Source organism: Telmatherina bonti (genome assembly GCF_933228915.1).
Source record: "Telmatherina bonti genome assembly, chromosome: 18".
Classification (NCBI taxonomy): domain Eukaryota; kingdom Metazoa; phylum Chordata; class Actinopteri; order Atheriniformes; family Telmatherinidae; genus Telmatherina; species Telmatherina bonti.
Genome location: NC_136616.1, coordinates 27,182,856 through 27,210,644, shown reverse-complemented (window position 1 = coordinate 27,210,644; position 27,789 = coordinate 27,182,856).

The following is a 27,789-nucleotide window of genomic DNA, read 5'->3' as shown; positions in this document are numbered from 1 at the left end:
TTAACTGCTTTGTTTGGATACAGGACAATAAATCTGGCATTAAAGTTTTTGCCGTCAAGTTCAATGTTATTTTTATATCATGTTTTTTGCAAACGCAGCTGCTCAAAGTGCTGAACAATAAAGCAACGAATAACAAAAAATCAGGTTGATATTATGATTTCTACTTAGTCTGACTATTTAGCAGGTTATTAAAAACATAAAACAACTCCACTTCACATATATTCATTCTTTTTATTTAAATGTTAAACCATCATGTGCATTTGCAATGCATTTTCTGTGCTTTTATGTAATCAGGCAGATTGTTTAAGGGCTTGACCTGGGTTTGCATGCTTTGTAGGAAGGTGGTCAACCTTTAATTATCATATGGACATTAATGCCTCCAGTCATCTTCTTTTCTTTTAAATCTCTTAATAATTTGGAATTGTACCATATGCCGTGCCCACAAATCTTAGCTTAATGTTTCATATAAAAAAAATCAACTATTTTGTCTCAAGCATCATGTACAAAGCTTATTTGCCATGAATGAAAACATAAGTGTCGCTGCTATCATGCGTCACTCAAAAATCCGCTTATGGAACCAGAAATATTAAAGCCAAAAGTTTTGTTGATTAATATATTGTGAATCTCTGATGATCATCACTGTTGTCAACAATGCTTCATATCAGGGTAGTTAAGAGATGTGGGTGAAATAAACTTCTCTTTGAGGGATTTCATTGTTGCTTCCATCTATCTAATCTAACACACCAAAACAAAGGTGTGTTTCTGTCTAATACAACCTTCACCACAAATTTCATTTCCCCTGCTCGAAATTGACCCCAGCCCCAGTTTGGTAAACACTCAACCCGCCATGTTCATACAACAAAGACTGTATGTACACAGCAGTGTCACACTATTCTGTGTAAACGCAAATACACAGGGACTAGACACTGTTTATATTGTTAATTTTATTATTTTTTCTGGTACATAATTTAGTATATTTACTGCTGTGATGGTCTCACAGACACAATGATGGATGGGGCGATAGGCTGTGCTTTAATAAGTGGCTGAATTCGATCGATTTTCATATATTAACTGACAGTTTGATGAATACAGCAAAATGTGTATTTAGCTGTTGTTGTGTACCTATTTGTCTGTGTATGACTCAAGCATTTTGTTCAGTAAGTTTTATGTAAGGACTTACTGGTATGTTTTATGTATAAAAACCCAACACATGAAAAAATGACCGGGTAAGTCCAATTCTTCAAATATGAGGTCTTTATTTATCCCTTTAACAAAATGCACAATAAAAAAAAAACAACACCACATTTATTTAGGGATATTTATAATTTATTACAATGTGAGATCACCGGTGTCTGTTAAGGGGCAGAAGACAATAATCTTATAGTGTTCCACATCATTTTTAGTTAAATTTGTACCATGAAGTGATGCCAAATGTCTCAGAAACTGCATGTATCATATATGTCCCTCCAGGTTTTTATGGGTTAAAACTGACTTTCATTATATGTTGTCTGCTTTTCTCTCACCACAAAATCTCTGAAGCATCAACACACAACATCAATTCCACTTAGAGCATTTGATACAGTCAATCCAGCACATTACCAGCAATCAATTTAAAAGCTCCTCATCCACTGTGTTCCGATCTGTCTTTGCTGTGTTCACTGTTTTCCAGTTTTATGAATCAGACTCTGTTTGAAACTCTTTTTAAGAACACAGCATGCGGTGCAACTAAAAGCCGCGCTGTAGCTGGAATAGAAAAAGCCTCTTTGCATCAAACTCTCTATACTCTGTTGTCAGCACTCCATTTTTCACATGCTATTGCAAATCAATGGCAGTGTATTACCGTAGAAACCACGTAGATTGTTACACCATTGTTGACTATTGTGTTTATAGCGACTACATTTTTTCAGATTACTGTATCAGTGAGATTTTTTTTAACATGAGTGACACATTGGAAAGAAAATAAATGACCCAAAAAAAAAATCTGGTTCTGAAAGACTGATTTCTAGATGGACCCTGGAAATGATTTAAACAGTGTGAAGTTGAACAAATGATCACGTAGCATTGATGTCAGACAGAACTTTTTAAACTGTGCCACCGACTATCGGATACAAAGGGGACACATTAGTGAATGTTGTATTATTTTTTTAACCTAACCATGACAAAAGCAATACACAGCTAGCCTCCACCCTTTCCTACCTTCTTATTAGCTTTATGAACTTCATTGTAACACAAAATAGCATGTCACAGTTTAAATAGAGAACAAATGATCAGAATATTTTTGGGGCCTTGGAAATATACACACCTTACCATTTTTTTCTATTATTTATCTTTTTTTTTTTCTTTTGTTTACTTTGTTTATTACTGCATCAAGTTTATCCAAAAAGGACAATTAAATCAGCTGCTGGCCAAAGTGCTGTTCTTAAATAAAATAAAATTTAAAAAAAGCAATTAAGCCAACAACATATAACAATTAAAAGATGAGGACAATAATTCAAGCAAACAAATAATGCAGTAAAATAATAATAATAATAAAAAGAAAATATACAAAAGTAAAAAGCAAGAAATAAAACTCTTTAAAATGAGACAAACAGGAAATGTCTGAACATACCCAGCATGCAGCAGTAGGTACTCTCATTCTTGGGCTATGATATATACATATATATATATATATATATATATATATATATATATATATATATATATATATGTATATATTCATTCATTCATTTTCCGAACCGCTTATTCCAATTCAGGGTCGCGGGGAAGCTGGAGCCTATCCCAGCTGGCTTTGGGTGACAGGCAGGGAACACCCTGGACAGCTCGCCAGTCCATCGCAGGGCCACACACAGAGAGACGAACAACCACTCACGCTCACACTCATTCCTAGGGGCAATTTAGAGTCATGTCTTTGGATGGTGGGAGGAAGCCGGAGTACCTGGAGAGAACCCACGCATACACGGGGAGAGGCCACTGACCAAACCAGCCAAGGATCGAACCAGCGACCTTCTTGCTGTGAGGCCACAGTGCTAACCACTGCGCCACCGTGCAGCATATATATGTGTGTGTGTGTGTGTGTGTGTGTGTGTGTGTGTGTGTGTGTGTGTGTGTGTGTGTGTGTGTGTGTGTGTGTGTGTGTGTGTGTGTGTGTGTGTGTGTGTGTGTGTGTGTGTGTTTAGGAGTCTTCCACATCAGTGATCACTCTACTGAGGTGCTTTGTGAATCTGTATTGCTTTTTATGTTGCTAGTAGCTACTGTCTGTCATTTAATAATTTCTGCCTGTGTGCTCATGACCCGCCCACTCTCCGACCCCTGTTCCCCCCACAGACCTCGCACCCCCACAGCTGCAGTCTCTAGGATCTTTTCTAAATTTGGCAGTGAATGGAGTTCAGAGAAAGTACCAGGTTTACTGATATTTTATAACAAGGAAACCTTATCGGAATAATGTGTTTTGTTATTTCTAATATCAGACTATGTTGTGATGTAAGCAACAGTGTGCAAATGTCTGTGTACCCATGCTTTTTGTGTTGGATTTCATAGTTTCCACCAGTCAACACGTGTGAAAACTGTGGCTGTTTGCACATTAAAGCTGCTGTTTCTCCTCCAGTGCAGACAGAAATGTAAAACGTTGGAAAAAACAAGTGATTTTACTGAGATTCTAGAGCAGAGAAGAAGATACAGTGTAAAATAAGTTTGTTTTGCACGTAATTGCCCGGAATTATATCACTGTGACTGCATGGACATTAAATATTAATCATCTCAGACTGCCACCCTCGTGTTGCTGATCTCCAATAAATGAAACACTTTACACAGATGCCATTTGTCACAGTTATTTGCTGTCATTTTGTATTTGGTCCCCTGGTAAAAACTAACTCCCTTCCATCTGCATCTTTATTGAAGACACTAATGTAAACAAAATAACATTTTAAACTCGAAATGTATCATTTATTGATCTCAGTGGGATAATCAAAGCTGTTTTCTTTCAGTGGACCACGCTTGTCGTCCTAATAAACTGATGTTTGTATTAAATTAGGAAGTCTGACTGGGTATTGAAAGCATGCAGGTAAACATCACATGGAGAAAAAGATACTACACTAAAACTTTTCGATATTGTAGAGCGTTTTTTTATTTGCATTTGCGTCACTTCATATTTGATCGTTTTATTTTAGTCAAACTGCATTCTATTATCGGCACACAGCATGAAATGTCTTGAAAAGAGTGTACAAATATCTCACATTTAAAAGGTAAATAAAAGGTATTAGTGAAAACCAGCAATAGTTTAAAGGAGTTTTACAGTGGAAGAACCATTTTCTGTGCCACAACAAACCTACTGGTTTCCTAAGAAGCCATTATAGCTAAATGCTCATTAAAACACTCCTAAGGGTCTTCTTCATGGTTGAGAATGGTTGTAAAAGGAGAAAACCATTCACTGCTGACAAGATGGAGCTAGAGGAGGGGCAAAAAAATGTATTCCTGCCCTGATTGCTTAACCAAAGGTGGTGTTAAGGTCAATAAAGCAGAAACTCTCTGAACTAAGGTGAAAATGCCTGGATTTTAAAAAAGAAAAGAAAAAATCAACACAGACGTTTTGCAACCTTTGAGATAAAGGGATTCAGAATACAAGATCATAAAAAAAACACTGAGATATGAACCCTGTAGGTCATGGCAGCATCTAAGAAGCAATGGAATATATATTCTTTAGTTCGCATATATAGTACTTTTAAAAACCTCTGCGAAGTTTTATTAGGCAAGAAAACAGGTTCAAGAAAGTTTCGAAAAGGAGCCTCACAGGAAGAAGGTTGTTAGCTCGCGCCTTGGCTGGGAGGGGATTTTAACGTCAGCTTTTCTGTGTGGAGTTTGTCTAGGTCCTCCTGCTTCCTCCCAACAATCAAAGGTTTGCATATTAGGTAGCTATAGATCAGGGGTGGGCAACTCCGGTTATGTAGAGCCACAGCTCTGCAAGTGTTGGGAGTTTCCCTGCTGCAACACATCTGACTCAAATCTATGGGCAATTAGCAGATTAGCATGAGTCAGGTGTGTTGAACCAGGGAAACGCCAACACTAGCAGGACTGCGGCCCTCCAGGACCTGAGTTGGGAGTGAGTTTAAACACAAGGGTTTGTTTGTCTCTATATAAGCCCTACAATAGCTTGGCGACCTGTCCAGGGCGTATCCTGCCTCTGGCTTGCTAATTGCTGGTATGGACTCCAGCTTCCCTGCAACTCGATGTGCTAGATCTCATAAAACAAAGCACTCCCAGTAGGACTCTGCTTCAGACTGATTTACAGTGGTAAATGACCTGATACACCCAGAAACCATTGGAAATCCTTAACTTGAAGATGCTGAATGTGATACAGTGTGTCTTGTCTAAAGCCATTGTAAATTTGACCTCTAATCACATAGACATGCCACGTACAGGCTGAACAAAAACAAAACAATAAATAATGGAAACAGTTTGTCTCCCTACATAAAGACAGATAAGTTTGTATACTGGTTTAATGACCTTTATTACCAATTAGATCAAGCAACCCTTTCCAGCCAGCTACATGAAAGAAACAGTTTTTTCTTCCCTCGTCTTCAGATGTCAGGATGCAGTTAGCTTTTTTCTGCACTTGATGAATTATTTATTCATGATGAAGTCAGTGGCCGTGTGAGTCTGTATAGTGACTAAAATGCACACATGATGTCTTTTTTACAGTGTTTTTAATTAAATATTGGCTCCTTCTAAACATAAATGTGCTTTTAATTTAATAAGCTACAAGCATGCTTGTGAAATTTCTCCTCTCAGCTTTATTTGTTCGACTCTGGTCTTTACATCATGTAGCTCCCCGACTCTTTTTGACATCTGAAGCGTTCACCGCTCCCAACAACCATCAGAAATTCATTTTTAAAATCGTTCGGTGAGAACAGCGGGGCTTTCATTTGGCAGCACCTGCTCTTGTGCTGTTTATTTCTGTTTGAATGAGCCAAGTGATGAAGGCTAGCGATCATAAACCACAAATATACTGTAAAAGAATCACATTGTTATTTATTAATTCTGCTATAAGAAGTCAGACTGATCTTGATTGTGGAGTTCAACTTGCAGTCTGTTTTGTAGCCACTTAAATTAGTTTCTTGCCGCCTGTATTTTAAGTGTAGCTGCTTTTCCAGAGGACCATAAATATATTTAAAAAAAAAAAAAAAAAACATTAACCATGTTAAGAGCTTGAAATGAGCAGACAGGTGCAACTCCTCTTAATGTGGGGAGCTGCCAGCCGTGGTGGAGCGACATGCAGCAGATGCTGAAGTCTTCTGCTTTAAGCTCCACAGCTTGCATTGGAAAAACTCAGATCACTCCAGATTTAACAGACTGACACTTTTACTTCTTTAACTTGCTGCTGTTTGTTGGTACCTGCAAGGAAAGACGGTGCTGTGAAGACTGACTCATTGTTGAGCAAGTCTGGAACAATCTGGGCTCTGCGTGATCCCAGTGGGAAAATCCTTCAGGTAGTTTTTGTTTCTTGCAACACAGTGTGTCCTATATTAGCTGCCACGTAATATTTTCCTGCCCCCTTTTATTCCCCTTTTTGAGAATCAGTGCTTTCTCTCGTTTTACACCTCTCTGACCTGTAGCCTTCAATGAGTGCATTAACACAGATGAATAGCCATGCTTGTACAGCCATAATTAGGGCAGAAAATTTCATCTGCTAATGTGTTTGGCTAGGTACTCACCACCAACATATACTAGCTTTCAAACCGGCGACACACAGGATTATGTGAGGGGGCACTGTATGATTCACGCCGTAGTGCTTCTCGGCTGAAGAGCCCCAGCATTTAATGGCGTTCAGTTTGTCTGGAGCTTGTGTGTGTGTGTGTGTGTGTGTGAAATTATGTCTTAGCAACAACAGATTTCATGCAGGTTTTGTGTATTTTTGATGCATTTTGGATAGAGCCCCAGGCTTTTAGAGGGTTTTATCTCTCTGTTTGTAAATACGGTGTCTGGCGCTGTGTTTTACATCACCAGGTTTCAAATTCTGCAAACACGGCATTGTTCATTTTCACCGTCGTGTTTATATAAATCCACGTTCCAGACTTTTTATTTGCAGAAAAGATGACACCAAAGGAAAAAAACTGAAGGTGAAGTGGTAGCGTTGTTTGCATAGTAGTATTTATGATTTGTACATGTACGTGTTTCTGTTAGACTAAAACACACCAGTCCTGGTAAATCAGTTAAATCAATTAAATGCCCTGCTTGTTGTGACGTATTTAAAAAAAGATGCAATATCTAATATTTTGCAGTGTGATCCACAATTTGTTATGAATTGCTAAAGTTTTAGGTTTGAGTTTGACTCTTTAATAGTCTATTAGTGCACATTGAGCTTAAAGAATCTGTGAACTCCTTGTTTACTCTGATTGACAGAGTTTAACTTGTTCAAAAGTATTTGAAGAGCCAAATGATGTGCAGTGTAAAAGGACAAATATAGATTGGAGTATATCAGAGGCAGAAAATCTTAACCAACTTTGGTTGTGCCCTGGGAGAGTGGAAGGGAAAAAGGGGTCAATGAGGAGCTCACGTAAATAATCGGAGGCCCAGCGTAATCATATGTATTCTGTTTCCTGGTGTCCTTGCGTGCCCTGACTACAGAGAGATTAAACCAGCTACACAAGCTGTCGGCTGTGTGGCTGCTGTATGCAGAATTTATGCCTTTGAAACACCCTTAATATTTTAGTTGGGTGTAATAATGTAATTTTAATTATGTAAAAAAGAGATTAAATGGATATACAGAAGAGTTCTTACATCCCTTAGCCCATGTAATTATTCCCCGCAGTAGCTTTCAGAAGCTCCTCCATATTACGGTGAGAACAGGGGGGGTCGTGTCTCACCATGAATCAGCGTGTTAATGGCAGGCTGACACTTGGTGCTGAGCGCGCGAGGTCTAGCAAGCTGGGTGATGCTGTAGCAAAGACCCGAGGCTCACTGTAATTGGAAATGAGAGGGTGGATGCTGGAGCAGAATGGGTCAGTTGTCTGCAACACGAAGCTGTAGCACCCCCCCCTTTTTTTTTCTTGTCATAATCTTCTCATTCTCTCACACATGCATATGTGTACTTTCATTTTTATGAAGCATCTCGTTGCTACTGTTTCAGATAGGCTCACTCTCTCAGACACACAGAGCCACGGCCTGGTTGTAATTAGTGGCACAGGGTAATGGTCACACATTACGCCTCTAATTGTCCTGGCAGGCACCATTACCCAGGGCTAATCACCATTCTCTGGGTGAAGAGGCGTCCTGGACCTCTGACCACGAGCCGCTAGCAGGATCTGGATCACATAACCAGAGCTCAGTGAGCACCACTCCACCAATTAACCAGCCTAACTCACTGACTCCCACTGTACAGTATGGGGCAGGTTCATCTTTACCTTAATCATCTTTGGTGCCGTTAAACTAGTTTATGGTGCTTGCAGGCTGATTTTTCTCCCATTCCTGAATGTATCCTTTAGTGAAAGTTTCCATACAGTATGCAGTGCCAGTCAACTCCTCCAGCCCTCACCACTTCTGTGAGCGCTGCAAAGATGTCCTGCTGATGCCCAAAGCTTTTTACCAGCATGCAGTTCTGGTATTTCCCAGCTCAGCAGGACTAGAGCCTCCTCATCTCTCCCTTCGGACAAGATTGGTCTTTAAGAGCCCTATGAAATGAATCTAGCCCACCCAGAGCCTCAAAACCAGCAAACTTGTGAGAGAAGAAGCCTTTGAATGAGAGAGGGAGGGAAGAGGATTGCTGCCTGGAATGGAAGCAGTAACCTGAACATAGCTGAACAGGAACAGAGAGCTTTATTTAGCTTTCCACATCAGGAGGCTTTCATTTTCATGCCCATTAAACATGACCTGAGTTTAATTGCATTTGCAAGCTTCTCGACCAGACCTCATTTCACATTAGGGTTTTGTAGCTCTATCCCACAATGTTTGATTTAACTTTGGCTGCTGCAATGTCAGAAAGCAGCTTCTTTTATTTTTTTTATTTTTTTTACTTATATTGTTCTCATTTTTTCATTTGCACAATTTAATAAGCTTTTTCCAGTAAGTACATTTCTGCAAACATGTTTATTAATATTTAAGAATGGGCAGTTTGGGACTTTGGACAGCCTGATAAAACCCAGTTAATTAGGTTTCTGCAGTCCTGTTTCCTAACATGTGTTCATCATTATCTTTCCAAACACATGAGCTCTTCAGTTTACAGTGTTGCAGTGCAGAGCCCTCTCCATGGTGCTGGAAGTGGTGATAAATTGATTCTGAAGTAACTAGGCTAATGTAACTGCTCTTTGTGTGTGTCTCTGGGTTTTCTGCAGCATATTATGACGGTGGTGCGCTGGTTTGCCTGAAAGAAAGGCGGCCATGTCTAAAGTCAGAGGAGAATATTTCAAGTTTATGAACTGTAACAACAACCTTGAAGAGGAAACAGCAGATATGCTTCATAAGTACTAACTTTACTGTTAATGACTAAAGCTACCGTCATACAGTAACAAAACATCTAATTCAGCTTAAGGGATGACCATGATGGATCTAACAAATACCCAAATTAATCAAAACTTCATCAGTTTTCATCTTTACTGAATGCAGCAATAAGTCAAAAAACATGGCTTTGTGCTTTGAGGATAAAGTCTTAAGAGATTAATTCAGTAGTTAGCGTGCTCAAACATGAAAAATTCTCATGTATAAACCCACAAAACCTGATTTTTAAAGATTTAGAAAATGTTTTCTACACATTCAGTCCAATTAAAATCCTTTTCAAGCATGTTGAAGAATTTTTTTGGGGGACTTTTTCACCTTGTTGTATTTATGGTGACTTGTAAATTTAAATACAAGAGTCGGGACTCAATTTAACTACTTCTCATTCTCTTGCTGACTATATTTTACTTCATTATATATTTATTATAAATACTAGCAACAAATGTAGTAATTTTATGCTGGCCATGGGGACCACCAAGTGTTTTCCTGAAGGGCTCCTGGATAATTAGGCCAATTAACCAAACAGTACTGCAACAGTGTGGGTTTGATTTTTACACAGATAGGGGTGTAAAAATGGCCCACCGAGGACCCTGGATTGTGCCTTCTTGAACATAAATTAAATCAGACAAAAGAAATCTGTGCAGAAGTTTATTCAACAGTTTTTAATCCTAATCTTCCATTTGGTTCTTGTTAATATTGTCCAGACATGAAAGCACAGTGCAATCATCAACGTCACAAAATGATCTTTTAACCATACAAGAAGACAACTGAATTCATCCACTTAGTGAAAATTGGAAGAGAGCGCTTTGCCATTTTAAGCACCGTGAATATTTAATATTTTAAGATGTTTACTGTTATCTTTTCAAACCTATCTGTATTTGCATCTGACTCAAAAACATACTATTATCAATATATTCACACAATCTACACACTGAAGATACTTACTACATACAAATGTCTCAGTAGTCTTTCATTATAATGATAATAATATTATTTAAAAGCACCTCTTAGGTCACTCAGGGACACCATACGAGGGATGTCCAGCTCTGTTCAGCGAGGGCCACATTCCTGCAGGTTTTCCATATATCCCTACTCAAATCAAAGAGTCATTGTGCAGAGGTTCATAGGCTGTTGGAGCCATTTAAGTTGAGTCTGGTGTGTTGAAGCAGGAATATATTGAAAACCTGCAGGACAGCGTCCTTCGAGGACCGACTTTGGACTACTCTTCTGTACAAGAACACAAACAAACAAAAAAAAGCAAGGAATGAATACAAATACTGGCATAAAAACATGGAAAATGTACTTTTTTTTTTTTTTTAATAAAATGGGCTGTTGGGAAAATCTGTTACATCAGTGTGGTCCATTTTGTCCTGGTGGTGGACATAGCTCACTGCAATATTGTTCATTCTCACTTGTGTTGTCGTGGTTCCCAGATATGTCTTTAATCTCCTGAGAGCACTGAAACTTCTTTCAGCCTCAGATGATGAAACAGGGATGACTAAAAGCAGCCTGACAAGAGTTTCAGCTTGATCAAAAAGGCCTCCTACTATCACAGCCATCCTACTCAAGACATTAGCAGCTTTAGCAGCAGAGCTGAAGGTGTTTTTAGATTGAAACATGGTTAGTTGGACTTCAAAATGTCCTGTTCTGATTACTCATTATGATCCACTTCTCCAGTCAGTGAAGTTTCCTCCAGCTTCTCTGCAGGACATCTAGATCTGGAACTGAACATGAACAGTGTCTTGCATTAAATAAATAAATAAAAGGAAAAAAAAAACTTCTGTAATCCACCAATGCCCTTGAGAATGTGATGGCTTCCTGCACGAGTGTATTGTTTTGGAGGCTGTTGATGGTAAGGAATTTGAATGGATTGTACCCCAAGGGAGTCTGACACTGCCGCTGCTTTTTCATAAACTTTGTGGAAGCTTTACTTGTTCCTTTTGCACTGTAAAGTGGATCTGACACATTCATCACACTTCTCATTCCTGCAGTGCTTTCAGTCCGGTTTAGCTGAGACTTGTTCAGACCCTCCAACTCCTTGATTACTTCTAATGCAACAACTAGCCAAAGTAGTTTTATCCTTGTCAAACCTTTTCTCAAAGTCCATTTGCCCTCATCCCAGTGCTAGACCCACTTGATGGTATATTCTTCAAGCTAGGCTGAAGACTTTCTGCTTGAGACAGCACCGCTCTGATGGCTTGTCTTCTCTTTGTCCACCTGATTGGATACAGTGGTCTGAGAAATGCTGATTGTCCATCTGAACCTGCTGCTGAAAATGTAGCTTTGAATTTCCCCATTGGCTCAGTATATCACATCCAGGATCACCTTAGCAATCTCCTCTCCAGTACTCACACAGTCCACATTACTGAGAACTTTTCTAGTTCTGGGTCATGGTCCGAATATGTCAAACAAGTAGACTCTAGATCAGCATCCGTGTTTGTTTCATCTGTAGCTAGTAACTCTTTCTACATCAAATCTCATGTGTAAGCCACCAACACTCCTGTTTCTGACTAAAAATGTGCTTTTCATAGCAAAGGCTCAACCCTAGCAAAATAATCCCTTTAGCCGGTTGATAACAAGTTCCTGTTTTTTTTCCCCTTGTAACAGGTGGGTTATGTTAGTCAACCATTCGTTTGTTCATGATAGAAGAGCTTGAAGGAGTGGTGAAAAAATGTGATAGAAGTGATTAAATGATTGAGAATATGTGCTAATGTGCAATGCTGTGTGACGTTAAGCTAGCAAATGTTATGCTAATAGATGACGGAACTCATAGCAGATTATGTAAACCAGTGAGACACAATGAAAGGGTTAGGTTTGATTTATGCGCTGAATACATAGTTAAAGAGTTTTTGCACCATATTGTTGTGGTTGTTATGATTGCTAACAAGCCTTATGAAAAGTTGAGAACTGTGGCTGGTATGACTGCTTCTTCATTTATTCATATTAATGTGAGGCTAAGTTGTGGTTAGTTCCCGTCAGTCATGTGACTCACGAACAGTTTCACAGTAGAACGAGACTATTTATGCTCCACACATGCTGCCCTGTCACGTCAAGGCAGCATGATCACTCATAATAAAAGAAAAAGATTTGTCACATTTTGGCTGAAGAGCCAAGAAAAACTGTGTTTGACATTGATTTAGCATGAGGCTGGCCAAGTCTGCGAGTCTTTGTCACATCTTTGTGAGGAATCTTTTCAGTATTTCGAAAGATAAGTCTTACAGATACAATCCTGAATGGGAAAATGATTTCCCTGCAGTTATTGTTGCAGACAAGTAGATGTCCTTTTCAGAGGTCACAGGAGACAGAATGTAAAGACCATCCATCAGAATTTTTAATCGCTGAATGCCTGACTTTTCTCTTACCATGAAAAAAGTCTACCCTGCCATCATCCATCGCCTGGCTTTCAGTCCTTTTTATTTCCTACAGAGTTTCCGAATTAAAAGGACACGGCAAAGATCAAGTGCTGTGGCTGCCCCCCCCCCCCCCCCAGCACTGATCGAGGCAGTGATGCAGGCCATCCTGGTCCACCAGGGCAAAGAGCCCACTTGAGCAGAGGCCAAAAGCCAGCTATGAAAGTGACAGCAGCAGTGCAGGATGAAGGGATGAATAAGGGAAGGAAATTGGAGGCTAGATGCAAAGAGACAGAGCCATTTGGGCTTGACAAAGAGGAGATGGGGAGTGTGTCAAAGCAACATAGATTAAACAGGAATACTTCAGTGAGCAGAGTGAATCCTGACAAGTTGCTCACCAGTTTATAAGGGTCACAGGTGGCGATGAGGACAGCTAAGTTTTTTCTTTACAGTTGTATCCAGAAAGCCATAATTAGTTTTTTTTTTAACTTGGTTAGTTATATAAAATATGTGGTTCTTTGTACAATTTCTCTGCATTCAACAAGTCTTTTTTTTTTCTTCATTTTTTCATACCCTTAAATATGCATTATAACTGTCCTGTAAAGTGCCTCCCTCAGAAGTTGCACGAAGGAAACGCAGCTCATGTTAATGTTTTCCAGAGCACAGCAGATGCCATTATCTAATGTATTATTTACCAAGCCAGAAGGTCTTTGCTTTTATACTGCAACGTGAACTGTGGGTCTTTGTCGGATGTGAGATTGCGATCAACATATACTGTGTTTGTGCCATGATAGCGCAAAGTTTGTTTTTTAAAACACATTTCTCATTTCTGATAAAGAAATTTCCTTATGTTGATTTCACTATGGTCAGCTGTTTCTTGTTGCCATCATTAGCTGTGTCATTACATAGTGGGCAGTGCGGAGGTCAATCCATGACAAGCACAGAAGTCCAATAACAAAACACCATTTGGGTTCAGAAGGGGGGACCATGCCTCCCAATCACTCCCTTCCAGGTCTCACTGTCAGTGCCCACTTAAGCATTGAAGTCCCCCAGCAGAACAAGGGAGAGAAGGAGCACCCTCCAACATCCTCCGAAAACGGAGGGAAACTACCCTTTCATCCACCGGGGTAAACCCCAACGTGCAGGCACCAAGCTGGGGGCTGATGAGAATGCCCACACCTGCTCGGTGCCTCTCACCATGTGAAACTCCAGAATGGAAGAAGGTCCAGCCCCACTCGAGGGTACTGGTTCCAGAGCCCAAGCCATGTGTCGAGGTGAGTCCAACTATATCTAGCCGGAACCGCTCAACCTCGTGCACAAGCTCAGGCTCCTTCCCCACCAGAGAGGTGACATTCCACGTCCCTAGAGCCAGCTTCTGCAGCCGGGGATCGGACCGCCAGGGTCCCCGCCTCTTGCTGCCGCCCAGTTCACATTGCACCCAACCCCTACGGCTCCTCCAGATGGTGAGCCCACGGGAGGTGGCGCCCATGTAACCCTTTCAGGCTGAGCCTGACCGGGTCCCCTCGGCAAAGGCCCGACCACTAGACGCTCACTCTCGTGCCCCACCGCCAGGCCTGACTCCAACAGGGGGCCCCGGTGACCCGCATCCGGGCAAAGAAACGTTTCCACCCATGGTCGTAGTCATCATAGAGGTCTTTGAGCCGCACTTACTCTGGTCCTTCCCCTAGACACCTGTTTGCCATGGGTGACCCTACCAGGGGCATAAAGCCTCCACCCCTCCACCACGACAAGGTGATGGCTCATTTATATACATACATTTTTATATATATATATATATACATATATATATATATATATATATATATATATATATATATATATATATATATATATATATATATATATATAGGTTATATATATATAACCTATATATATATAGGTTTCAGGTTACAGTAGTACAGATGCTGAGATTTAAAGTCATGCATTCACAGTAATACTATTAAGCTCCTCTTTTCATTAAAAGCTGTGTAGAAAAGAAGTCGTGATTTGTGGAAAACAATTTTCTAAAGTGGTGTAATTTATAAGGAAGTTCATTCATATACAGGTAAAACATCTCGCTTCTGACTCAATAAGCTTAAGTTTTATCTCAATGATCACACAGTGTGGAGCAGTAAAGCTGATGGGGAAAAGGGAAAAACACAAAGAAAGCAGTGGTGATTTGGGAAGAGCATGTAAAAGGTCACAAAACAATGAAAGATTTGTAGCATTATGAAAACAACTTGGAGTAGAACATTAGTTACACTGTTAAATATCACATAAATTGGGGTGGGGGGGGGTTGATGTTCTTTTATTGCTTTCACTTGCAGTCCAAAGCTGAAAGACACACCAAAGTAAAATGTGGTTGCATAAGAAGAAAACAGTAGTACAGCCTTTTAAGCATAAGAAAAATCAGAATATTTGTTAATTTTCTCTTTCTCAGTGAGAACAAGCAGGAAGCTGAACAAAGACGCCAAATATGGATGGTTTGATTCTGCACTTCGAACAAAAGAGGAACATGTTTCTCTTGTCTATTAACCCCTTTATACTGTGGTGAGACAACCTGCTAACATCTGTTTTTTTATTGTTTTTTTGTTCTGTTTGGTTTTTTTTTTTTTAAAAGATTTTAACTGACCTTCAGTCCTGCATCATATAACTGAGCAGTTGTTACGTATTTATTGGCATCTTTTGTGGTGGGAATTGAACATGACACCCAGGTGTATATATGGAACGAACAGTTGGTTTACTGTAAAATACTGTAGCTTCAAAAAAGAGGCTCAAAAACTGTAGCAAGGCTTTGTTTTAACTGTCTTCTGTTTTTATACAACTTCAGCTACAATAAACATAGTTAATCTTTATCTGTATGAGGTAAATCAGCTGCAACCTGCGTGATTCATTTACTTCTTGCTACGTGACATCATATAAACGCCTTGCAGTGTTCGATTTTTCTCATCTTGAGCCTTTCCTGGTCTTTTCAGATTGGATGAGGATTCTGAGCCAAGCTTGTTTTCTCTGGTTGGATGGAGGAGAACACTGGACCTCAGAAATTGCCCGAATGCATCGAAAGTGCTGACTTCTGTAAGTAATCCAGCTTCGCACCAACTCTTCACCTGATCTCCAGCCACCTCTGACCTCTACGCTATAACCCTGTAAGGCAAGGAAACTCGATTTATTTAGCATAATTCAACAACAGGGTGATTCAAAGGGCTGTAATGATCTCAAAATACCTGCTGGTGTCATTCAAGTATTCAAGGATACTCATTTGTTCTTCTCACTTCCACTGAAGATCCAGCTGCCAGATCCAGTTATTTCTTCCTTAAGCACCTGCTGAAGCTGGAAAAAAATCATATCCAGCCAGTCCTGAGTCCAGTCTGCTGAACTATTATATATTTAATTATCTCTAGTTTACAAATTTAAGATAGCAGAACTTGTTTGAAACTTCCAAACGTTTAAAGAATTACTTTTTTTAAGATCAGTAAAAACTAACCAAATGTTGCTTTGTGGTCTTAAAGGAGATTTGGCTGCTAAGAGAAGCTTCATCTATCAGGCACCAACAACTAAGTTATAATTTTGGTCTCTGATCAACAATATGGATTAAATGCACCACTTTATATTAAAAAAAAAAATCATACTAAAGGATTAAAATCTGTAACATATTATCAAATTTCTTTTTTCTATAATTATCAATCACAGCTACATCCATGGCATGAAGCAGTGTGATGCAATACCAGAGTTGGGAACGGGGGTATCTCAGCAGCCTGGTGCTCCAGCAAACTTTCAGACCCAGAAATGTACAGAAAATAACTTGGGGTGCTTTAGAGAGTCAGAAACAAAATAAGGTTTACAAAGATTTCTGCTGTTGACTTCTTCAACACGCTTGCTTTGTGTTAATGGGTCATTGTGCACAACTTGACAACATGATCCATTAAATGTGACTCAGGTATTAGTCCGTGTTTTCTCTAAGCGAAAGCAGACTGAACTTTATTTCTGTCTGTTGCCGCCATCAGATTACAGTGATGATAATGTAAAAGGCTTTAACCTGCTTGCTTGTGGATGTACAGCATAAAAACCTACTTAGCGTTTGTGTTGTACCTTTATTGTACTTTTCTGTTGTTGTAAAAATGTTATTTTAAATGTATTATCAATACAGTAAAGAAGCAGCCAACTACCAATTGTAAATACATTTATGAAGCAGATTTTAGCATTTTTCATTTTGACATTCATGATGAGATAGTTTTTTTTTTAAAGTGTTTTCAACACTCATCTATGCAATATTTACCTAAAGCAATGCAGGGAAGGTATACACAGAGGCTGCTTAAAATTTAAAGAGATGGAAGCTTGACTTCAGCAGCTGAGGAATGAATGAATTATTAATTCAAGTTGAGGTATATATGAGGAGCGCTGGGTGAAAAAGCAGTTTTAATACCACGGTAAAGCCTTTCTCTTTAGCCATCAACTTAACCCACCATTGTCTTACCTGTCAGTGGGGTGGGGGGGGGGGGTGGGGGGGGTGGGGGGGGTATGAAAGGCAGATCATCCAATATAACATGAGGAGCATTCGCTTTCGAGTTGATCACACTGAAAATTTAGTTTGCAAATTTCACTTTATTTAGCATGATGCTGCTAAACGGTGTGTGTTGTCCTTGAGTGAGTGACAAGCACCAAAGAAAAAAAAAAAAAAAGAAAATCCAGAGTGCTCTGAGCCGGGACTGGAGACGTCTGCAGCTTCAATCCGTTGACATAATCTAGCACTTTAGGCAGTCACCCATGTTGGCTTCCATGTCCATCAACCTCCTGTGGTTTTTCACTACACTTTCCACTTTGCCTCTTAAAAGCAGCCGAGCCTGGAGCATGAACAGCTTTTTGGTCATTGTATTGGAAACATGCTGCACAACATGAGAACACAAGCCCGAGTCCAGGTTTTTGTAATGAAAACGAGATTATCTTGAATTGTTATCAGCTGAGACACTGCAGCGAAGTGCATTATGGTTATCTATGAGGAAGGCTATTTATATTTGAAGTAATTTATTTTGACTGGGTATCAGATAAGATGTCAGAAGAGGAGGGTCGGGCAGAGCTACAAAGAAAGTTTACAGCTGTTAGAAAAACTAAATGACTTCTGTTTTTCTCGAACTAAAAGAGTCTTTTTAAAGTTAACTCGTTTCATGTGTGCATGCGGTGGGTGGATTTTATTATTTTGTCTAACAAGAAAATATCGTGATTTCCGATGATCCCAAGCGATTTGAATTGAAAATATTAAGTAAATAACCATCTTGTTTAGTGGATTACTCCCTGTGAGATTGAGGCTTTCAGAGTGTTCAGCCATAAGGAGAATGTGCCAGTATGCAACCTCACTATTTTCAATTTTGTCACTCCCTTTAAATTGTCCTTCGTCTCCACAAGATACGCTCCCCACCCCACTCTGCCGCTCATTTCTTTTCTCTGGTCAATTTCTTCCCAGTGTGTGCTGCGCAGACACTTTCTTCCCCTTCGGTCTCTCTGACCTTTCACTTCCTCTCTGTCTTCAGCTTCATCGCCCTGGCGTCATTCAGCTGCCAGTTCACAGTGTGGCCACAGTGTGACATTCAGGGACAATTGAGTTGCCGCAGTTATAGATTGTGACTGCAGCATTTCAGAGTGATGGGTTCGTCTGATCGCAGAGTCGTCTGTTTGTTCACATCTGCCAGTGATCAATAAAACTCTGTTTCTTTGTTCATTCATTATGCTATAAAACCCAAAGAGGATTATGGAGGCTGCCTACCAAGAAGTAGGTACTTGAGCATGTTAGGTCAGAGAAGTCAAGAGAGGAAAATGTGGGTCCTGCATACGTTGAAGAATGAATCAAAAACATATTCAGGAAGTTGAATAATTATTAAGCATTTTAAATTTTAGCATATTGTATAACCTTTCAGCCTCTTGTTGTTCTGAGTTCTGGTTTTAAAACGACATTGTACTTCATTTTCATTGACACAATAAAAACTAGGGATGCAGCGATCCACTTTCTTGGAGTTACAATCCGATACCGATATCTGAAATGTGAATATCTGCCGATACCAATATTTTCCAATACCAAATCTGTTTATGTGAACATAATTGTGACGATGGTTATTATTGCTGTTATAACTGTAAGATTTCATGAAGTTGTTATAAATGACCCATCCTTTCTGAAGTTAGCTCACCAATACAATTATAATAACATTACAGATCTAACTATTTCAACAAGTTTCATCTTGATTTGGCACATTTTACCTAAATACAACTATGAATGTGTAGTTTGAAACTAAGACCTAGCTTTTAGTGCAACAAACAATGTCACATTTCAACATTCAAGGCATTCATTTCTTTTAAAACATGTCTGAAGCATGTCATCAAACACATCTGCACTGGCTTGACTAGTGTGGTATCAGGTATCGGTTGTGGTATCAGTACACTGTTATTAATACCAAGTACGAGTACACACGCTTGGTATTGAGCCGATATTGATACTGATATCGGTATCGGTGCAACCCTAATGAAAACTAAACCTTTTGTCCCAACAAAATTCTTAAATTGGGGAAGCAGAGCTTTAGATTAACAGTAAAACATGTAATATTACATTGACCTTTTTTATTGAACAGAATTTAAGCTAAAATGCAGAAATGGTGTGTGAAAAACTAAATACATCTTTACTTCTGTGGGAATTAGGTGCTGCTAAACAAATGCATTTTATGTTGATCAGCAAGTTAGATCACCTTGTTGTTGGAAGTTTAATGATCTGAAACACTGAAATATGTTAAAATGCCAAAGATTAAAGGCGATCCCTAGCGGTAAACACAGGAGATCGTGTTCCTGCCCATCCCTCTAGGACGGTTTATAACGCCATGTTAGAATAATTTAGAGTTAATCATTCTGCAGTGACGTAGATTATTCACAAGTAAAAAAATTTTCAATACAGTCATCAATATTCCCAGGAGGAGACCATCCAGCTCCACCCGCATGCAAGTCTTTTATCATGTTGCTCTAGAACCCACTCCCACTTAACTCCCAGTCAAATTAGATGTGGGTGAAGCTAAATCATCTAGCTGAAGGTTGCAGACAGACAGTCTTTTTGGACTTCCCAACAAATTCAGCTCTAGTCCCACCAGTTTGGGGTTCATGTGTAACAAAATGGCAACTGTTCAATTCACTACAGTTAATTTCAATTTAGTTTCTATGTATAATCCCACTGTCCTGTAAACATCATGAATTATTGGTGCAACTGTGTGTGTATCTTAGCTTGATGTAATTATGTATATCTTTGCCCAATTTACCAGTTTTATTTGGGAATCTTGCGTTGTTAAGAAATTGAAAACACAGATCCAAATTGATTTTTTTCTCTATTAATCGGATTTTTTCAGACAGGCCCAATTTAATGATAGGGTTTTTTTTAACTGTATTGCATTTAGGGCGCATTCCTATTAGTCTTTTGGTTTCAAATCCCAGACCACTTGCTCGGAAAGTCCGCTTCGTTTGGGAAAATGCGCCAAACGCGTTCTGACTCGGACCAAACAAGCAGACTCGGTCTGCCTACAAATGCAGGCCTCGGTCCATTTAAGCAGATCAAGTACAGGAAGTTGACTAAAAAGTCACCAAAACAAAGCACTTCTTGTATTTGGTGTAGAATTTATTACATTGTGGGTAGCGATCACGTTAAGGGTCCTCTGCCTCGTCTGTTGTTCATACTGTGTCCATTGTTGCAGTGTATTTCTGCAGGATACTTACATAAGACAAAATAAAAAAACTCAAACCAGTGATAGTTTTGAGCTCTATGTTTAACTCCCAATGGAGTTTTCTTCTTCATACCAGTCTTGTCCCCTCTTTTACTAAATAGTAGTGCAGCGCCTCGTTTGGTGAGACTGGGGATATATTATTCTAATGGTTTGGCTCGTTTTACCGAAGTGCAGCGTGAATGCAGTCTCGGTCCGCATGGATACACCTCCCTACAACTGAGCCAAGTCCCCAATCGGACCGGGTCTAGCAGACTGTACTGATGTGAATGCATCCAAAGTTACTGTTGACTTAACCAATGATAAGCCAAATAATAATTGCCCTTTAGGACACATACACACCTCTTATGATGATTAGTACAATTATGATGATCAGACATCTTGGTCATAATTTTTTTTTTTTAAAAAAGGTGGATTATTGATTATGATCTATTGAATCAGCAGAATTTTACATGATAAAGTATAATTTTTCTTCAACTATAAGACTGCATCTATAATTTCTCTCAAGTTAAAGACATTATTTTGTTATGAATTGCTGTGACAGCATTAACATAATTTTCCTCAGTCGCATTGATGCCACATCATAATCAACATCCTCATTATCAGAAGTGCTTCCTCGTGTCACTTGATAGCCGCAGTGGGACAAAGCGTCATATTTTAGGACATGTGGCATTCATAAAGTTTGCTGAGACGTGACAGACAAGAGATAATTTTTTATCATTAATACCAACACATGGAATACGTTGCTGATATATTTATTAGTAATTGCTTATAAATGTATTGAACCTTTGCAGAGACATTTATAAGACAAGGAGAGATTAACAGTAGAGGCTGGCCTGACAGAAAGGTCAGCATGTTAGGTGTGAGAACAAATAAGAGAGCAAAAAGACAAGTGGGTGATGGGAGACGCGGGGGAAGCTGAAGAGACAGAAAAGATGTGCGAAAAGTGGACTGTCTGAAGATGTGGTTTGAGTTCTGGGATGTGCAATTTAACCAGCTTTGTGCACAGAAAGGAGAGCTGGGAGAAGGTCTTTAAGCATCTGGTAATGACTGCAGAGTAGGATCGATCTTGACGAAAGTCTGTCAGCTGTGGAGAAAGTATTTAATATCATCCAACAGGATAGAATGTCAATAAAACAGGAAAAAATGGGCACAAGACAAAACATGAAAAGTGCATATTAAAGTGTTAAAGTCAGCTGGGTATTGTGGAAGAGCACGGTGGAGGTGGAGACTCGACATGAGCAGAGACTAATTTCCACTGCAGCAATGCTAATGGATGGACTGAAGGAACCTTATTTTATCCCATAAATTTTTTATTCCTAGATCCTCCAAACTATTAGCTGCTTCCTCTTAGTTCCTTTCTTCTTTCTTCCTTAACACCTTTCTTTGACCTCACTCAACCTTCTCTAAGCTCTCTGCTGGGACCAAATTTAAAATAGCTCTGACTTTGTTCTTTGTCAGCTTTTTTTCCTAAATTTACTGGGGAAAGGAAAAGAAAAGCAAAGAACTGCACCTGGATCCATATGATCAAACCCTGGCAGGGTGAACATGGGACTTCTGGGACTTATTTTCTATTTTCAGTTGGAAGAAAGTTGGATAAATTAAGCAACAGCTCAGTTCTTATTATCCTGTCGCTTTTCTAAGCAGCTAATTTTTAAGTTTGATTCAGGCCTCCTGTTGAAATGTGCTTTGTCTGCGCTTGTGTTTATTACTATTAATGTCAGTAAACAAAATGACTTTCTTTTCTAATAAACAGTAGCAGTGAGGTTTCTAACCTGTCCTGAGCCAATGAGCTTCTTCCTGATCTTCACCAACTTCAGTTTTCAGGATCTCCTCAGGGTTCTGGGTAAGTTTTTTCAGGTTGGAACGTGTTGCACAACCTGAAGCTAAACTTTACCATCACAGAATCTCTATTAAACCCATAGCAATGTTAGTAATTCAGCTCTTTTTTTTCAATTCATTTTACATTCATTCATTTCTTTTCTACGGAAGCGTAGAGCTGTCATCTCAATGAAAAATAAGCAGGGGGCCCTATCAGGTTATAACGTGATAAGTTTTATTGTAAAAATCTATAACCACTTGAATGCAGCCAATATGAGTTTGTTTTTATACCAATTCCTGTACCGCTCAAGTTAATCAATCAGACATTATGCCGCATCAAGAGGACTGGACTCATTCTTCCTTCTGTACAGACCCATACCTTTTAAAATGGCCCCTAAAGTATGCATACTTGTCATCCAAAGTTTTCAAAAGCAGCTAAATTTCACCATGTCTCAACCCAAGCATGAAGTCAAACTTCATAAAGTCCTGTAAATGAGCCGTTTGTGATCTCCTATCCACCCGCACACAATTTCCTCATCGAAAGTCGAAAATGCCAAAACTCACCTTCTTAAACATATCACGTTATAACGTGATACTTTTCACTTTTTTACAACAAAACTATCACCTTATAATGTGATAAGCCCCCAAGTTTTTCATTAGGATGACAGCTCTAGGCTTCCGTAGTTTTCCAAAGTATAACCAATTTAATTTCTTCTTTTAAAAACTAACCAATGAGGTCTAATTTTCAGCACCCCCAGTCCCTCTAAGATCATGCCTGATTCAACTTACCCTACTTACATTTCACCTCTCTTTGCCCCACAGCTGATTGGTTTTTTTTGAGGAGAAAAGGTTTTTTAACTGGTTTTCTCGTTAACATGCAGCATAAATACATTTTTATCTGGATTGATTAGCTTTGAAATATCAGCTGTTAGATGTTAGCTTAAAGGTTGCCTTGACATATCGAAATCGGTTTTTAAATCTTCTTTGTAAAGTCAGTGGCAAAAAATGTTTCTATTTGCCAAAAAGCACGGAGAGGTACACTTATCCACTGGCCCACCGATAAATCTTATTATCAGAGACATAAAGGGATCGTTCAGCTTTGCTGTAGGAGTCAATGGCTACATTCACATGGAAAATATATCTTCAGTCCAAGTTAAATCAATCAGATGAGGGATTCTGACTGACATGGTTGTTAGATAATAGGACCCAAACTGTTGTGTGTTGGCACGATGGAGAGATTTAATACACGAGCATCCAGCTCCGGTCCTGGAGTGCTGCAGTCCTGCAGTTTTTAGATGTCTCCCTGCTCCAACACACTAGATAAAATAATCAAACAAAGGCTCTCCTAAAATGCTTTTTGTCAAGTTCTGCCCAATGCATGTTGAGGTATGAGTCTGATGCAGCGGGAAACATCCAAACCTGCAGGACAGCGATCCTAAAGGACCAACATTGGATACCGTTGATTTAATACAATTAAAACACTTTTGACATGTAGAATGCGGACTAATTTGGAAGAAGACCATCAGATGGAACTGAGACTAATCAAAGCCGAGGTGTTTACATGAGGCATTTTTATTCTGATTGAATGTCAAATCAGATTAACAGTGCTTCATGAAAACTTCTGTAGGTGCTCTGACCTGTGTGTTTGTGCTCCATAAACTGCTTTTTAGTTGTTTTCTAAAAATATGGAAAACTTCAGCTTATTCAACAAACTGCCCATAAAAAAAAAACAACTACATTTTGTTTTATTTGATATAATTTAACAGAGCAAACATGTTGTGTTTCAAGTCTTAGAGCCCCAAAATACCATGTATTGTTCAATAATTAGTAAACCGAATTAAATGAATGAAGATAAGCCTTTTTCAATATGTCCCCAGTGCATCAGCAAATGTCCGAACAATAACAGAAGAATAATTTATTTTGCAAGTGTTGGTTCATACTGGTAGTTTACAAACTAACTTCATGTCTGGTGGGATAATTCTTGAATTTCAGATTTTAGGTGTCAGTGATCAGACTACCAGAGCTGACCAATTGGAGCAGAGTGGGCTTATTGCATCTTTGTTCATGTTTACTTCTGTTTTAATATGAAACATGTAAATATGCAGGAACAAATAACACCTGACAAGCTGCAATATATATTTTTTTGGAAGTGTTCGTTTGGCACTTTGTTGGGCACCGTTGTCTCCTTGGTTTAATGTCAGATCACAGGCTATAATCTATTTTGTTGACATGTCAGCATCAGACATAGGCAGAATAATGCCAGTGCTAACCTTGTTAACGGGTCTTTTACATGTTCTGATACATAATCTAACAAATAACTGGCTTTAAATTTTTTTTTCTTTTTTTTTTTAAGACATGTTTAGTTTTTTGTAACACCCTAACCAAAATCTGCACCTTAACATGCTGTCGTTTGTTTTCTCTCATCAAAATCATGTTCTGCATGTTTCACCAAGCCTCCAGTGATCTTTGGTCACTTGCTTAAAAAAACTGGGACAGCATCCTGCGGCTATATGAGCTGCACAGCTGTGACATTCTCGGCTTTTTCCTTCTTGTGACAACAAACACCAGATGTATGTTGTCGGATGATCATATTGTTTTGCTCCTTTGTGAATATTTTGCAGCCCTTGTATTAATAAAGCAAGACAGATGTGAGGGTGGGTGTTTGAGAAAGGCACTGTGTGTGTGTGTGTGTGTGTGTGTGTGTGTGTGTGTGTGTGTGTGTGTGTGTGTGTGTTGGTGTCATCATTATGTCTTTCCTGCTACAGAAAAGTTTTGCCTTCGCATGACTCCGCGAGTTGAGAGGAACTATATGCTTCCTTTGTTAGATTATAAAAACAGTTCCTTGCTGCGTGTATATATTATGCCTGTGTGATGAGGAATACATGTCTTCTCGTCTGTTTTTACTGACAACTGAGAGGATCTATTAACAGCTGCTTCAATCAGAAACGAGTGTGTGGGTTTGTGGATGTCTGTCACTCAGCTTCCATCACTGTGTTCCAGCGCTGCGAATTAGATTAGGCAAAGCTGAGCTCCGTATTATTGTGATCACAGGAGGCTTTTGCTGCTGTGAACTTTCTTTTCCCTTCAGCTCAAGAATCTCTATTTATCTATTTTTAATGATACCATGATTCATGACTTACATTAACTAAGAATGACAAAAGTTTCACTTTTCTTAATGAAATCCTACATGCAGTCTTTTTCTTACCCTCATCCTTACTCCATATATTTCTTCTCTCCCTCACTGATCCATCCATTCCTCTCTCTTATTTGACAACTGTCTAATTCGGCAATAAGCTGTAAGAATTGAGGGTTTGTTCTGAGCATCAGGGCTGCATCTCCTTGTGCGTCATCTCCTTCACTCTCAATAGCTTCAGCTCTGGCTTTGTGGAACTGCCTGCTCTCCACTTCTCGACAAGCTGTGAGTGTCAGCTGTTATCCCTTCAGTCCTGTTGCTGCTGCTGCTGTCTTGTTGTTGTTCTACTCCATCCATTTGGCTGTCTTTCTTTCTCTCTGACTCTGCTTCTGGCTGTCTGGCTCAGCCCTCCCACCCACGCGCTCTCCTCCGTAGCCCCTCTTTGATTGACTCTGGTGGCTGAAATGCCTATCAGAAACTGAGGCAGAGCTGTGAGTGCTGTAATGATATATAGTCAGTTTTTTTTTGTTTTTTTTTGTTTTTTTAGCTTTACGTTAAACCAATGTTTCAAGCATCCTTTGAAATTTGATGTTTGGAAAAAAATGCTGCCACAGAGTCACTAATCCAGCTTTATGACTTCTGATCAGTGTTCTGGCTCGGGCCTCTTACATAAGATCCTTGTTAGAGGAACAAGGTATGTTAAATATGTTTATAACAGGACTATTTGGATTTTTATGTTGCCACTTAAATCAATTTAATGAGTTTACTGACAAATTTAAATTTATTGTAAAGGATGTAAGAGTCGGATTGTTACTTATACGCCTTTTCTGTGTATTTCCCAGCTCTTATGGTGAAGTTGCGGGTTTACTGCCATTAAACCTAAAAATCATCTGTAAAGTTGAGTCGGGGGGTCCGCTACACTAGATCTCCATACCTTTAAAGTGGAACTATTATGTCCATTTCAGGCTAATTTATTTTTATTTCTGAGACCAGAAGGGCTGGGATTGATCGAGTTATTGTCACAAATCGCTTTATTTACTTCAGACCGACCCTCTCCGTAGGCTGTCAGATCAGCCTGTGGGCAAAACGAGTGGATTGAGACTCTTCCGCATTAAGCCCCGCCTCCCGCCACCGCGCTACATCGGGAGTGCGCACCGCACCTGCTTTCGCCGTCATGGTAACATCTCATAAACAGAAGGATTAGGCTCATATGAACTCAATAAAAAAAAACAAAATACAATGTCACCACATAGCATACAGCCCTACATGTTGGAACCTGAATCCGACCCTGAAAACGAAGTGGAAAACAGCAACCCACAGCAACGAATGCAGCAGGATGTCTCTCTTTGGTAAACTCACCAGCCATCGTTGGAAATAACTTTATCCCACGTTTTCCACCCGCCTGATGTATTTGTACATGTCCTTGTTAACCAGTAGAAGGTAACCAATCACCGAACCTTATCCGCCGGGACGTCACAAGGATTTCCAAGTAGAAAAAAACTCTCTAAAACGACGCATTTTTCGTCGCCATGGAAACCGAACGGCGAGAGTGCTGGAACTCAAACTCAAACATGCGTTTAGGTGATAAAAAACGGTGCCGTTCACATGTCTGATGAGGATTCAACACTGTAACACTGTAGAAACCTCAGAAAACTTGAAATACCATAATAGGATCCCTTTAAAGGTTGGTGTGAGTGCAGCACCATCTGTCATCTGCCTTTATACCTGTAGTTTTTATTATATCTCCACCTCATTTTGTTTTTAGGGACATTTTTTCTGGATAGATTTTGGTTTGTTTATCTGCTCTCCTTGTATCTCGAGAAATCAGCTGATGCCATTTTGGTTTGGTTAAGGTCACTGTGACCCCACAAAATATTCCCGGCCAGAACTCAAGAATTCATCTACTACAAAAAAAAAAAAAAAAAAAAAAAAACTCTATTAAAGACTTATCTGACCTTAAAACGCCATGTTACTGCCTCCCAGCAGCATCCCGATGCTTAGATACCACACTATGCAATTTTTACTTCTGGAAACACGGTGTAATGTTGCAGCTGAGTTTGGCTTTACGCACCGCTTCACTCACTAGCAAGGAGACATAAACACACTACTACTACTTTGAATGTGAACAGTTATTGATTCAGCAAAGAGACGCAGGAATTATTGAAGCATTATTGAAGGAAGAAAGGAAAAGAAAGAGAGAGAGGGACATGGCACGAGATACAGTAGTCAATAAGACTGTTTTACTGGCTTTAGACAGCTC